Below are 11,568 nucleotides of genomic sequence, written 5' to 3' on the forward strand. Positions count from 1 at the left end.
CGTCGCCACTTTGTACGAAACAACTACCTCAAAACCGAGTACAAATGTTTCAGGATTACCAGTCACCTCCACAGTGACGCGTTATTGTACTTTTTCTCTTTTAAATGGTGTTAAAATTATCCCCCACCCCGAACCAATGTGATCACTTGATCGATGTAAATTGGTGTAATTACAAAGTGTAATTTCATGTCAATAACTATTTTATTATTAAAATGTTCGTTTATAAAAATATAATTGCGTTTTATTATTGATCGGCGCGGCTCGCCCACCCCCGATTTTTTTCCTGTGGGGAGATTCGAGCATTCTTAATACAAAGTAGAGGCGAAAAAAACCGTGGGGTAACCCTATCAGTGCTCTGGGTAAGACAAGAGATCGATATAACTCTTCCGTGGGGTGAAGTCGCTGCGCCTGGGGTGAGATCTTCTATCCGGAGAGTTTCACCCCTCGATGAACCACAGAAGTTGAGAGAATAGAGGGACGGCGGACTGGGTGCGTTTTAAGACGCCAGTTGGAATAATCATCGACGAAACGGCAGTCGTAAGTTTGTCGTAGTACGGTAAGTTTTTACTTTACTAATTATATACAGGTAGTTATAGAATGAGTTTGTTTTGACACATATTATAAAACAATCTTATAAAATATGGTGGACTAGAAAAGTAATCATTGCCACTTAATTAAGGAAAAGTATGTCAATTTTTTTTTACATTTCTCGCTAGCACCAGAAATTATATCTATATTTATTTATCGACTTAATAAATTATTAGCAAGGATCAAATTTTGACCATTTAGAAACATTCTATCCTCCTTCCAAGATCCATAGGAAGATATATCCTCTTACATTACAATTTAAATACATAATCGATACATAAATATGCCTACGCCTTTACCCAAAGCTAAAAACGGGCTTAAAATAACCCGCCCACAAACCTGACACTGTATAGGTTTTAGAGATGATTTTTAAGTAAGGATGGAAAATTGGCTTTCGCCACCTATTTAAAAACCGGTAACAACACTAACATAAGGTAGGTAATCGTGCTCTATAAGGATTATATAAAGGCGATAAAAGCGTCAAGTTCGAGTATTAATTAATGGAATTCTGTCCAGCTTTAGTCTTTTTTATCACCATATAGATGTTGTGTACACTCAGAACGTTATTCTCGTATCTTATGTTTGTGGTTTATGAATTCGTGTTGTAAGTATGGTAAATTTTCGATCTAAATATATTTGTTTATGCAGCTAAAAAACTGATGACGTCAAGTCAAAATTGTATAGAAGAAATCTATAAATATACCTGCGATTTATCATTGCATTCAAATTTTTCTTATTGCTTATACAGGGTGACAAAAAATTAATGAATGAGTCAATTTACAATACCAAATTGACATAGGTTACCTTGTAAAAATATTGATGACATCATCACAAAATTTTGTAAAGGAAAACATTTGAACCTTCAATGCTTTTTGACATTTACTTTAATAATACGTACAGATCTTTATATTAACTTTTATGTATATATAATTTCGAAAAATCAGTCACAGTTAACATAACCTTACATTTTAACTTTTTCTGTCATATATATAACTATTGCAATTCCACCGTCTGCTCCGAATGATGTTTCAATTGAACACCTATTACTTCACAGGCGAGGGAAGTTCGAGTGAAATAATCTTCAACAAATTTTTTATATACTGGCGTAAGCTAAGTATTGTAATCGAGTCCATTGGTCGACTGGCTACTTTTGTGTTTTCTCGAGGTTTCATCGTTCCTAGAGTGAGAAAAAATCGGTCTCCCGTTTCCGTTGTCAAATTTTAATGTCCATTAGAAATATCCCCAAAGACGACAGGATGACGTTATTTCTACAATTAACATTACCAAAATTTTGGTTCTTATGACATCTCGAAAAAATGATGACCTCATGTTACAATTTTGCAATTAAATTTTATAAAATAACGTGTGATTCATGAACCCGTGCTGAGTTTTGGCATCCACATTTTTGGGAAAAAAAGTCATTATTATATAACAATATTTTACATTATGATTTTGAAATTTCAAAAACCATGTGCTCTGCAAATTCTGCAATCTTGTATACATTTTTTTGTTAATAGTTTAGCTTTTCAGACGCAACACTGAATTATTTTTTATAACACCTACACATGCTCGCTGCGCTCGTATCCTAAGCGATTTTTTACACTTTAGTTTCACAGAACTGTTTAAGAAAGAATCTCAACGAAGCTTAATAGGGGCAAAATCAGTTTTATTTTAACAAGTACTTGGTCCGCCCACCCACCCCCGATTTCCTCAGATGATGTATCATTTGCCAAAATCAGTCTTATCTTACCAAGTATTAGCCCCACGCACCCGCCCCCTATTTTCTCCGAGGATATGTCATCTGCCAAAATAAGACTTATGTTAGCAAGTACTAGCCCCGCCCACCCGCCCTTTATTTTCTTAGAGGATATGTCAGTAATTTTTAAGTAGGTCTTATTTTGGGAAATGTCATATCCTCTGAGAAAAAAGGGGCGGGCGGGCGGGGCTAGTACTTGCTCAGATAAGACTGACTTTGGCGGACGTCATATCCTTTGAGAAAATAGAGGGCGGGTGGGTGGGGCTAGAACTTGCTAAGATAAGACTGATTTTGGCAATTGACATATCCTACGACAAAACACGGGTGGGCGGGCGGGGCTAGTACTTGCTCAGATAAGACTAATTTTGGCGAACGTCATATGTTTTAAGAAAATAGAGGGTGGGTGGGCGGGGCTAGTACTTCACAAATATTTTCTAAATTCGCCCTTTTTAAACACTAAAAAATTCTCTCAAGGATAATAAATTAATAATTTAGCTTCCTTGCGACAGCAAAGAATAATTTTAAATAACACCTAAATGTGCTCGCTGCACTCACACTCTAAATGTGGATTTAAGTAAGCAAATCTAACAAATATGAATGTAATGATAAATCACAAGTAAAAACTCATGATATTTTGTACATTTCGGGTAGATTTAGGAATTTAACTCGTTACTATGGAAATGTGCAATTTAACACCTTTAAATTTCACAAGTTTTTACAAGATTAATGGGGGCAAAATCCGTTTTATCGTAACAAGTACTTGGCCCGCCCACCCACCCCGACTTCCTCTGATGATATGTCATTTGCCAAAGTCAGTCTTATCTTACCAAATAATGGCCCCACCCACCCGCCCCCTATTTTCTCCGAGGATATGTCATCTGCCAAAATAAGTCTTATCTTAGCAAGTACTAGCCCCGCCCACCCGCTCTTTATTTTCTCAAAGGGTAAAACTTGCTAGTACTTACTAAGTAGGTCTTATTTTGGCAAATGCCATATTCTCTGAGAAAATAGGGGCGGGCGGGCGGGGCTAGTACTTGCTCAGATAAGACTGACTTTGGCGGACGTCATATCCTCTGAGAAAATAGAGGGTGGGTGGGCGGGGCTAGTACTTACTAAGATAGGACTGATTTTGGCACATCACATATCCTCCGAGAAAAAAAGGGCGGGCGGGCGGGGCTAGGACTTGCTCAGATAAGACTGATTTTGGCGAACGTCATAAAATAAAAAAATAGAAATAGAAAATAGAGAGTGGGTGGGCGGACCTAGTGCTTGATATACCCTTTAACCCAATATTAATTGGGTGGCTTAAAAACATTTACGAATGAATGGTCACCAAAGCTGTTTAGTTTTTATTATAATAATTTTGGAGATCTCCTTGTCAAGGTAAATTTAAATGAAAAAATCAACCTCTAAAATGCGAGCGCAGCGAGCACGTTCAGGTTGCTGGGATCTCTTGGACTTTGGTATTCCCAAATATTTTCTAAATTCGCGGTTCTTTAAACACCAAAAAATTCTCTCATGGATAATAAATTAATAATTTAGCTTCCCGGGAACAACAAAGAATAATTTTATATAACATTTAAATGTGCTCGCTACGCTCGCATTTTGAAAGTAGATTTAATAAATAATTAATTTAGTTGCTTAAAAACATTTACGAATCGATCAGCAATGCTGTTTAGTTTTTATTATAATAATTCTCGAGATCTTCCTGTGAAGTTAAATTGAAATGAAAAAATCAACCTTCAAAATTCGAGCGCAGCGAGCACGTGCAGGTTGCTGGAATCTCTCGGCTTTAGTATTCACAAATATTTTCAAAATTCAAAAAATCACCATTTTCTAAACTGAAAAAAAATCTGTCATGGATAATAATTTAGCGTCTCAGGGACACCGACGAATAATTTTAAATAACACAAAAGTGCTCGCTGCGCTCGCATTCTGAATGTAGTTTTTTTGAGTCTTGTATAAGCAAATCTAAAAATATGAATGCAATGATAACTCACAAGTAAAAACTCATGATATTTTGCACATTTCGGGTAGATTTAGGAATTTAACTCGTCACTATGGAAATTTGCAATTTAACTCCTTTGAATTTCACAAGTTTTTACAAGATTAATAGGGACAAAATCAGTTTTATCTTAACAAGTACTTGGTCCGTCCACCCACCCCGATTTCCCCTGATGATATGTCATTTGCCAAAATCAGTCTTATCTCACCAAATAATAGCCCCACCCACCCGCCCCCTATTTTCTCCAAGGATATGTCATCTGCCAAAATAAGTCTTATCTTAGCAAGTACTAGCCCCGCCCACCCGCCCTTTATTTTCTCAAAGGGTAAAACTTGCTAGTACTTGCGAAGTAGGTCTTATTTTGGCAAATGCCATATCCTCTGAGAAAATAGGGGCGGGCGGGTGGGGCTAGTACTTGCTCAGATAAGACTGACTTTGGCGGACGTCATATCCTCTGAGAAAATAGAGGGCGGGTGGGCGGGGCTAGAACTTGCTATGATAAGACTGATTTTGGCAATTGACAGATAATACGATAAAACACGGGTGGGCGGGCGGGGCTAGTACTTGCTCAGATAAGACTGATTTTGGCGAACGTTATATTCTCTAAAAAAATATAGGGCGGGTGGGCGGGGCTAGTACTTGCTAAGATAAGACCGATTTTGGCAAATTCAGCAAGCCTGTTTAGTTTTTAGTATAATAATTCTGGAGATCTCCTTGTCAAGGGAAATTTAAATGAAAAAATCAACCCCTAAAATGCGAGCGCAGCGAGCACGTTCAAGTTGCTGGGATCTCTTGGAGTTTGGTATTCACAAATATTTTCTAAATTGGCCGCTTTTTAAACATTAAAAAATTCTGTCATGGACAATAAATTAATAATTTAGCTTACCAGGGGCACCGACAGATAATTTTAAATAACACTTAAATGTGCTCGCTGCACTCGCATGCAATGTTAACTCAGAAGTAAAAAATCATGATATTTTGCACATTTCGGGTAGTTTTCGGAATTTAACTCGTTACTATGGAATTTTGCAATTTAACACCTTTAAATTTCACAAGTTTTTACAAGATTAACAGGGACAAAATCAGTTTTATCTTAACAAGTACTTGGCCCGCCCACCCACCCCGATTTCCTCTGATGATATGTCATTTGCCAAAATCAGTCTTATCTTACCAAATAATAGCCCCACCCACCCGCCCCCTATTTTCTCCGAGGATATGTCATCGGCCAAAATAAGTTTTATCTTAGCAAGTACTAACCCCGCCCACCCGCCCTTTATTTTCTCAAAGGATAAAACTTGCTAGTTACTTGCTAAGTAGGTCTTATTTTGGCAAATGCCATATTCTCTGAGAAAATAGGGGCGGGCGGGCGGGGCTAGTACTTGCTCAGATAAGACTGACTTTGGCGGACGTCATATCCTCTGAGAAAATAGAGGGCGGGTGGGCGGGGCTAGTACTTGCTAAGATAGGACTGATTTTGGCAATTGACATATCCTCGGAGAAAACACGGGCGGGCGGGCGGGGCTAGTACTTGCTCAGATTAGACTGATTTTGGCGAACGTCATATGCTCTAAGAAAATAGAGGGTGGGTGGGCGGGGCTAGTATTTGCTAAGATAAGACTGATTTTGGCAAATTCAGCAAGCCTGTTTTGTTTTTATTATAATAATTCTGGAGATCTCTTTGTCAAGGTAAATTTAAATGAAAAAAGCAACCTCTAAAATGCTAGCGCAGCGAGCACGTTCAGGTTGCTGGGATCTCTTGGACTTCGGTATTCCCAAAAAAACCAAAACATTCTCTCGTGGATAATAAATTAATAATTTAGATTCCCATATTCACACATATTTTCAAAATTCACCCTTTTTTAAACACGTTAAAATTTTTTAAATATGTTAGCTTCTCAGGGACATCGACGAATAATTTTAAATAACACCTAAATGTGCTCGTTGCACTCGCATTTTGAAAGCAGATTTTATAATTAATTTAGGGGCTTAAAAACATTTACGAAACGATCAGCAATGCTGTTTAATTTTTATTATAATTCTCGAGATCTCCCTGTGAAGGTAAAGGTTTCTGGAATCTCTCGGCTTTAGTATTCACAAATATTTTCAAAATTCAAAAAATCACCATTTTCTAGACTGTAAAAAATTCTGTTATGGATAATAATTTAGCGTCTCAGGGACACCGACGAATAATTTTCAATAACACATAAAAGTGCTCGCTGCGCTCCCATTCTCAATGTAGTTTTTTTTAACGTAAAACTCATGATATTTTGCACATTCAGGGTAGATTTAGGAATTTAACACGTTACTACGGAAATTTGTAATTTAACATTTTTAAATTTCACAAGTTTTTACAAGATTAATAGGGGCATAATAAGTTTTATCTTAACGAGTACTTGGCCCGCCCACCCACCCCCGATTTCCTCAGAAGATATGTCATTTGCCAAAATCAGTCACGATTATCTGAACATCCAGTAATCCGAACAGAGGCTATTTGAAGTCGATGCCTCTTTAATCCGAACAAAAACTCCGAACTGAACTTGAAAATATGCATCTATGTACTTCCAAAAATGACGCAAGATCTTTCTGCACTATGTTGTATGGAATATTTTGAATTTTTTAAAAATTGCTATATTTCAATGCACTGAATTAATTAACTAACTCTGGAAAAAAGGATGAAGTTATCGGAGAAATGAGACCCGAAATCTACAAGAGAAAGTATTTGGTTAAATTTCGAAAATCGTCGAAAATGGGTCGAAATTTGCTGAGAAAAATTTCATTTTTTAAAAAGATTCCTAAAAATTCTTAAAAAAATCAGAGATATATATCCTGACGTGCTCATTCCAAAAATATACCATGTTTATGGTAACGGAGCAATATTTTCGGAAAATTCGCTGTGAAATTTGAATTTTTCCAAATTTTTAAAAATTGCGATATTTCAACTGGACGATTCTGGAAAAGTCGTTTAATCGTCGTATCTATTATCCATTGTTGCTTAAGAATTCTTTAATTTTATTTAATAAAATTTAGGTTTATTTTTTGAAGTTTGTTTTCAGTTGTGTGTGAAGTTGTTATTCATTTCCCTTTCAGATTTTTGGGAAAATCGCTAATCCGAACACACCTTTTTCCCAATTAATTAGGATTATCGAGGTTCTACTGTATACTATACGTGTAATGAAAAAAAAAATGTCTCCCATGTTATGTGAAAAAGAATATACTAGGTAAAATTTTATGAATTTTTTTGTTTAAAACGAATTTCTGGGAGATAGGTACAATCGCACAAAAATTGCTTTTCTCATGTATAATAATTTAGCTTCTCAGGGACACTGAAGAATAATTTTAAATAACACCTAAATGTGCTCGCTGCACTCGCATTTGGAATGTAGATTTTATAATCAATTAGTGGCTTGAACACATTTACGAATGAACAAGGCTGTTTAATTTTTATTATAATAAATCTCGAGATCTCCCTGTCAATATTCACAAATATTTTCAAAATTCACTCTTTTTTAAATACAAAAATATCTCTCATTCAAATAAGTAGTGAACCGAAATTAATTTAACCGATAATTTTGTAAACTTAATATTCGAAACAAGCACCCGAAGATAAATAGTTATAAACTTAAAGCAGCAAAATATCGAGAAAAATATCAAGCGATACTAAATGCAAAATGAAATAAACCGGAAAGACTTGGAAGAAAGATGGAATAAATCCAAAACTATCTTATAGAATTACACAAACAACAAACGAGAAGACCATTATCCACCATTTTGGGTTTTACATTTGTCATTTTTTGACATTTATCAGTTTCAAGGGCTACTCGATCACAAATTATGTTGCAATCCGAAACATTCCTAAACTCTCCACCCACCGTTCGAATTGCAACCCCATCGAACCACCTTGCGAGTGTGCTAACCGTAAGATCCGTAACGGCACAATTCCGAGGGGTTAAAAATATGGGGCAACTTTGCAGTTTCCTGGAAACTGAACATATGCGCGTCATTATGTCAAGAGAATGCCAGGCCATATATAGACACGAGAGGAAAAAAAAGAAAGAGAGTTAAAACCCATCATCCAACCATCGCTTAACGGGTGTTCGCAATATTCTTCGGATGCATCAGAACGTGTGCGGGGTGTCCTTTTCCTTACCTCCATCCTTTACACTCTCGCTCGCGATAATGCGAACAGCAGATGACTGCTCGAGCGGGTTAGACACGGTTAGGGATTTTTTAATATAGTGGCAAAAAACGTTGGATGTAGGTCAGTGTGTTGCTTGTGTGCCACCCTTTTGCGGTTTGTTATGAGATTTTTTAGCGTGAATTATGAACGGCGAAGAGATGAGGATTTTGGGAAATTTATGCGCTGACCGAAGTTTAATTCCCTTCGTAAAGTCGATGACGTCACCCACATCATGCTGAATGTCGCGCAAATTTTGCTTGTTTAAGCCAAGTGTGCCCTTACCCTCTTGGAATTAATCAGCGTCCATGTCTCGGTCCGGCTTGATGGCCGTAATTCAGGATTAAGCAATACTTTAAGGGTGGAGCGGCGATTGTCTTCCGCCCTTAAAGGGTGCAAACTGCAAACCGAGAAAATTAAAGTGATCGGACTCAGCTGGGCTTGATCGACTCGGAATCAGATGCGAAAAGGAAGCGGCATCAAATCCGATAACTCAATAAGTCGAGAAAGTACGAAAAGAAGTGGCGACGAGGCACAAATTGAATAATAATTTATCAACATTTTTCGAATTACATTTAAGTAGCGGCTCCGCCCCGATAATAGTTACCGTGCATGTAATAATTTGTGAATTTTTTAAGAGACGGTTTCGACGAAAAAAACCGTGTAATTATATCGTGGGCTAATAACGGGGTTGACAACGCACGAAAAAAAAAACGCCTCTTCGTCGAACGAGAAATTTAAATAATGATGTGTTCGAACACATCCTTGTTGTCGATATGCCACTTACTCAATAATTCATATCGTATTTTCTCGATGCAAATCAAAAACGAGCTGTTGTTTTTTATGTTAGATAAAGGATGGGGAGGGGTAGTTTGATTAAAATTCCTTGCAGGGCCAGAAGTTGCAAACTCTAACTTACAACAGAATTCAATTTAAGGAGAGAGTCGCTCGACTTTGGCATATTAATATGGAGAATTCGATTTTCGAATATTTTTAATATTGATAGATTCCTGTTGGTTTAGACGGGTGGGTGTGGAATCTCAGGATAGCCTCTATTACCCGTTCTTATACAAACTGTATCGTTGTTCACAGTTTTTGCAAAGTTTTACCCTTTAAAGTCGACCCATTTTTTATTTATATTTATACTATTTTCCTTCTTCTTAAAAATTCATTTTCAATACAGCGTATAGTTGAAAAAAATTGGGTCAATGATTCCATGAAACACCCAAGATTCGCATCCATGAAGGCCAAATTTAATTACAAAATTACTGTAGTGTCGTTCTTGGTTTATTTTTCATTAAATAGGACTCCAAATGGCCCAATATTTTAGAACATAGAGGAATATTAAGACTGAAAATGTTAAACAAGTCCGAAGAAATGAGGAAAAAATATGAACAACACAGGAAAAAATGCAAAAAATCATAAGATAAAAGGAAAGAAAACAGATGGAGAATGTAATAAGAGCAATTGAAGAAACTATATGTACGAATAAAGAAATAACAAAACTATACAGAGGATTAACCGAAAAAAACCGAGTGTTCTGAAAACTTGAATTTTAAGGTTATCGTAAGCTTAGTAAATTATTCGTTTATGGCCTCCCTAAAAAATGGTGACGTCATCTTACAATTCTGCCGAATAAAAACATGTTCTTGCATGTGTGGTTTATGAATCCGTGTTGCATTTTTACCCTAGAAAGAAAATCAAAATTGTCTAACAATTTTTTTGCGGATTTTTGCGCAAGTTCCAAAATCTCGATTTTTCAATACTCCCTCAATATGAAATTTTTGAACATTTTTTCGACCATTTTCGAAAATTATATTTTCGAATTTTTGTGGATTGCGACATTTAGAAATTGTTTTCGGCTTCAGTTTCTCTAAAATCCTTTTCCAGAATCGTCAAATAAAGTATGACAATTTTTAGAGTTTTCAAAAAAATTTGATTTGAAAGCGAATATTTAGAAGATCTTGGTCGGAAAGCATTAGAACGTTATATTTTTCGAATCAGCACGTCAACATCTACATTCTAGATTTTTTTGCAAATTTTTAGACAACTTTTCCAAAATGTGGATTATTATCAACATGAAATTTTTGAACTTTTTTCTACAGTTTTCGAAAATAATTTAAAGGGATTTTTTTGTAAATTATAGCATGTAGAAGTTATTTTCGGCTTTAGTTCTGAGAAAATTCGTTGCATTTTTCGAGAATCGTCAAATAAATTAAACAATTTTTAGACGTTTCAAAAAATTTGGATTTCCAAGCAAATATTTTGAAAATCTTGATACGAAAGTATCAGTACGCTATCTTTTTTGAATCAATACGTCGACATCTATATTCTAGAATTTTTTGCGGATTTTTGCGCAACTACCAAAATCTTGATTTGTCAATACTCCATCAGTATGAAATTTTTGAACTTTTTTCGACAATTTTCGAAAATTATATTTTCGAATTTTTGTAAATTGCAACATCTACAAGTTGTTTTCGGCTTCAGTTCTTCTGATATTCCTACGGTTTTTTTCAGAATCGTCAAATACAATATGACAAATTTTTGGAATTTTCAAAAAAATTCGATTTGAAAGCGAATATTCCGAAGATCTTGGTCGGAAAGCATTAGAACGTTATGTTTTTCGAATCAGCACGTCAACATCTACATTCTAGAATTTTATGCGAATTTTTAGACAACTTTTCCAAAATGTGGATTATTATCAATATGAAATTTTTGAACTTTTTTCTACCGTTATCTAAAATAATTTAAAGGGATTTTTATTGTAAATTATAGCATGTATAAGTTATTTTCGGCTTTAGTTCTGAGAAAATTCGTTGCATTTTTCGAGAATCGTCAAATAAATTAAACAATTTTCAGACGTTTCAAAAAATTTGGATTTCCAAGCAAATATTTTGAAAATCTTGATACGAAAGTATCAGTACGCTATCTTTTTCGAGTCAATACGTCGATATCTATATTCTAGAATTTTTTGCGGATTTTTGCGCAACTTCCAAAATCTTGATTTGTCAATACTCCATCAGTATGAAATTTTTGAACTTTTTT

The sequence above is a fragment of the Zophobas morio genome, unplaced genomic scaffold, assembly GCF_036711695.1.
Source record: "Zophobas morio isolate AGI-343-1 ecotype UQ-CSIRO unplaced genomic scaffold, CSIRO_AGI_Zmor_V1 ptg000008l, whole genome shotgun sequence".
Taxonomy (NCBI): domain Eukaryota; kingdom Metazoa; phylum Arthropoda; class Insecta; order Coleoptera; family Tenebrionidae; genus Zophobas; species Zophobas morio.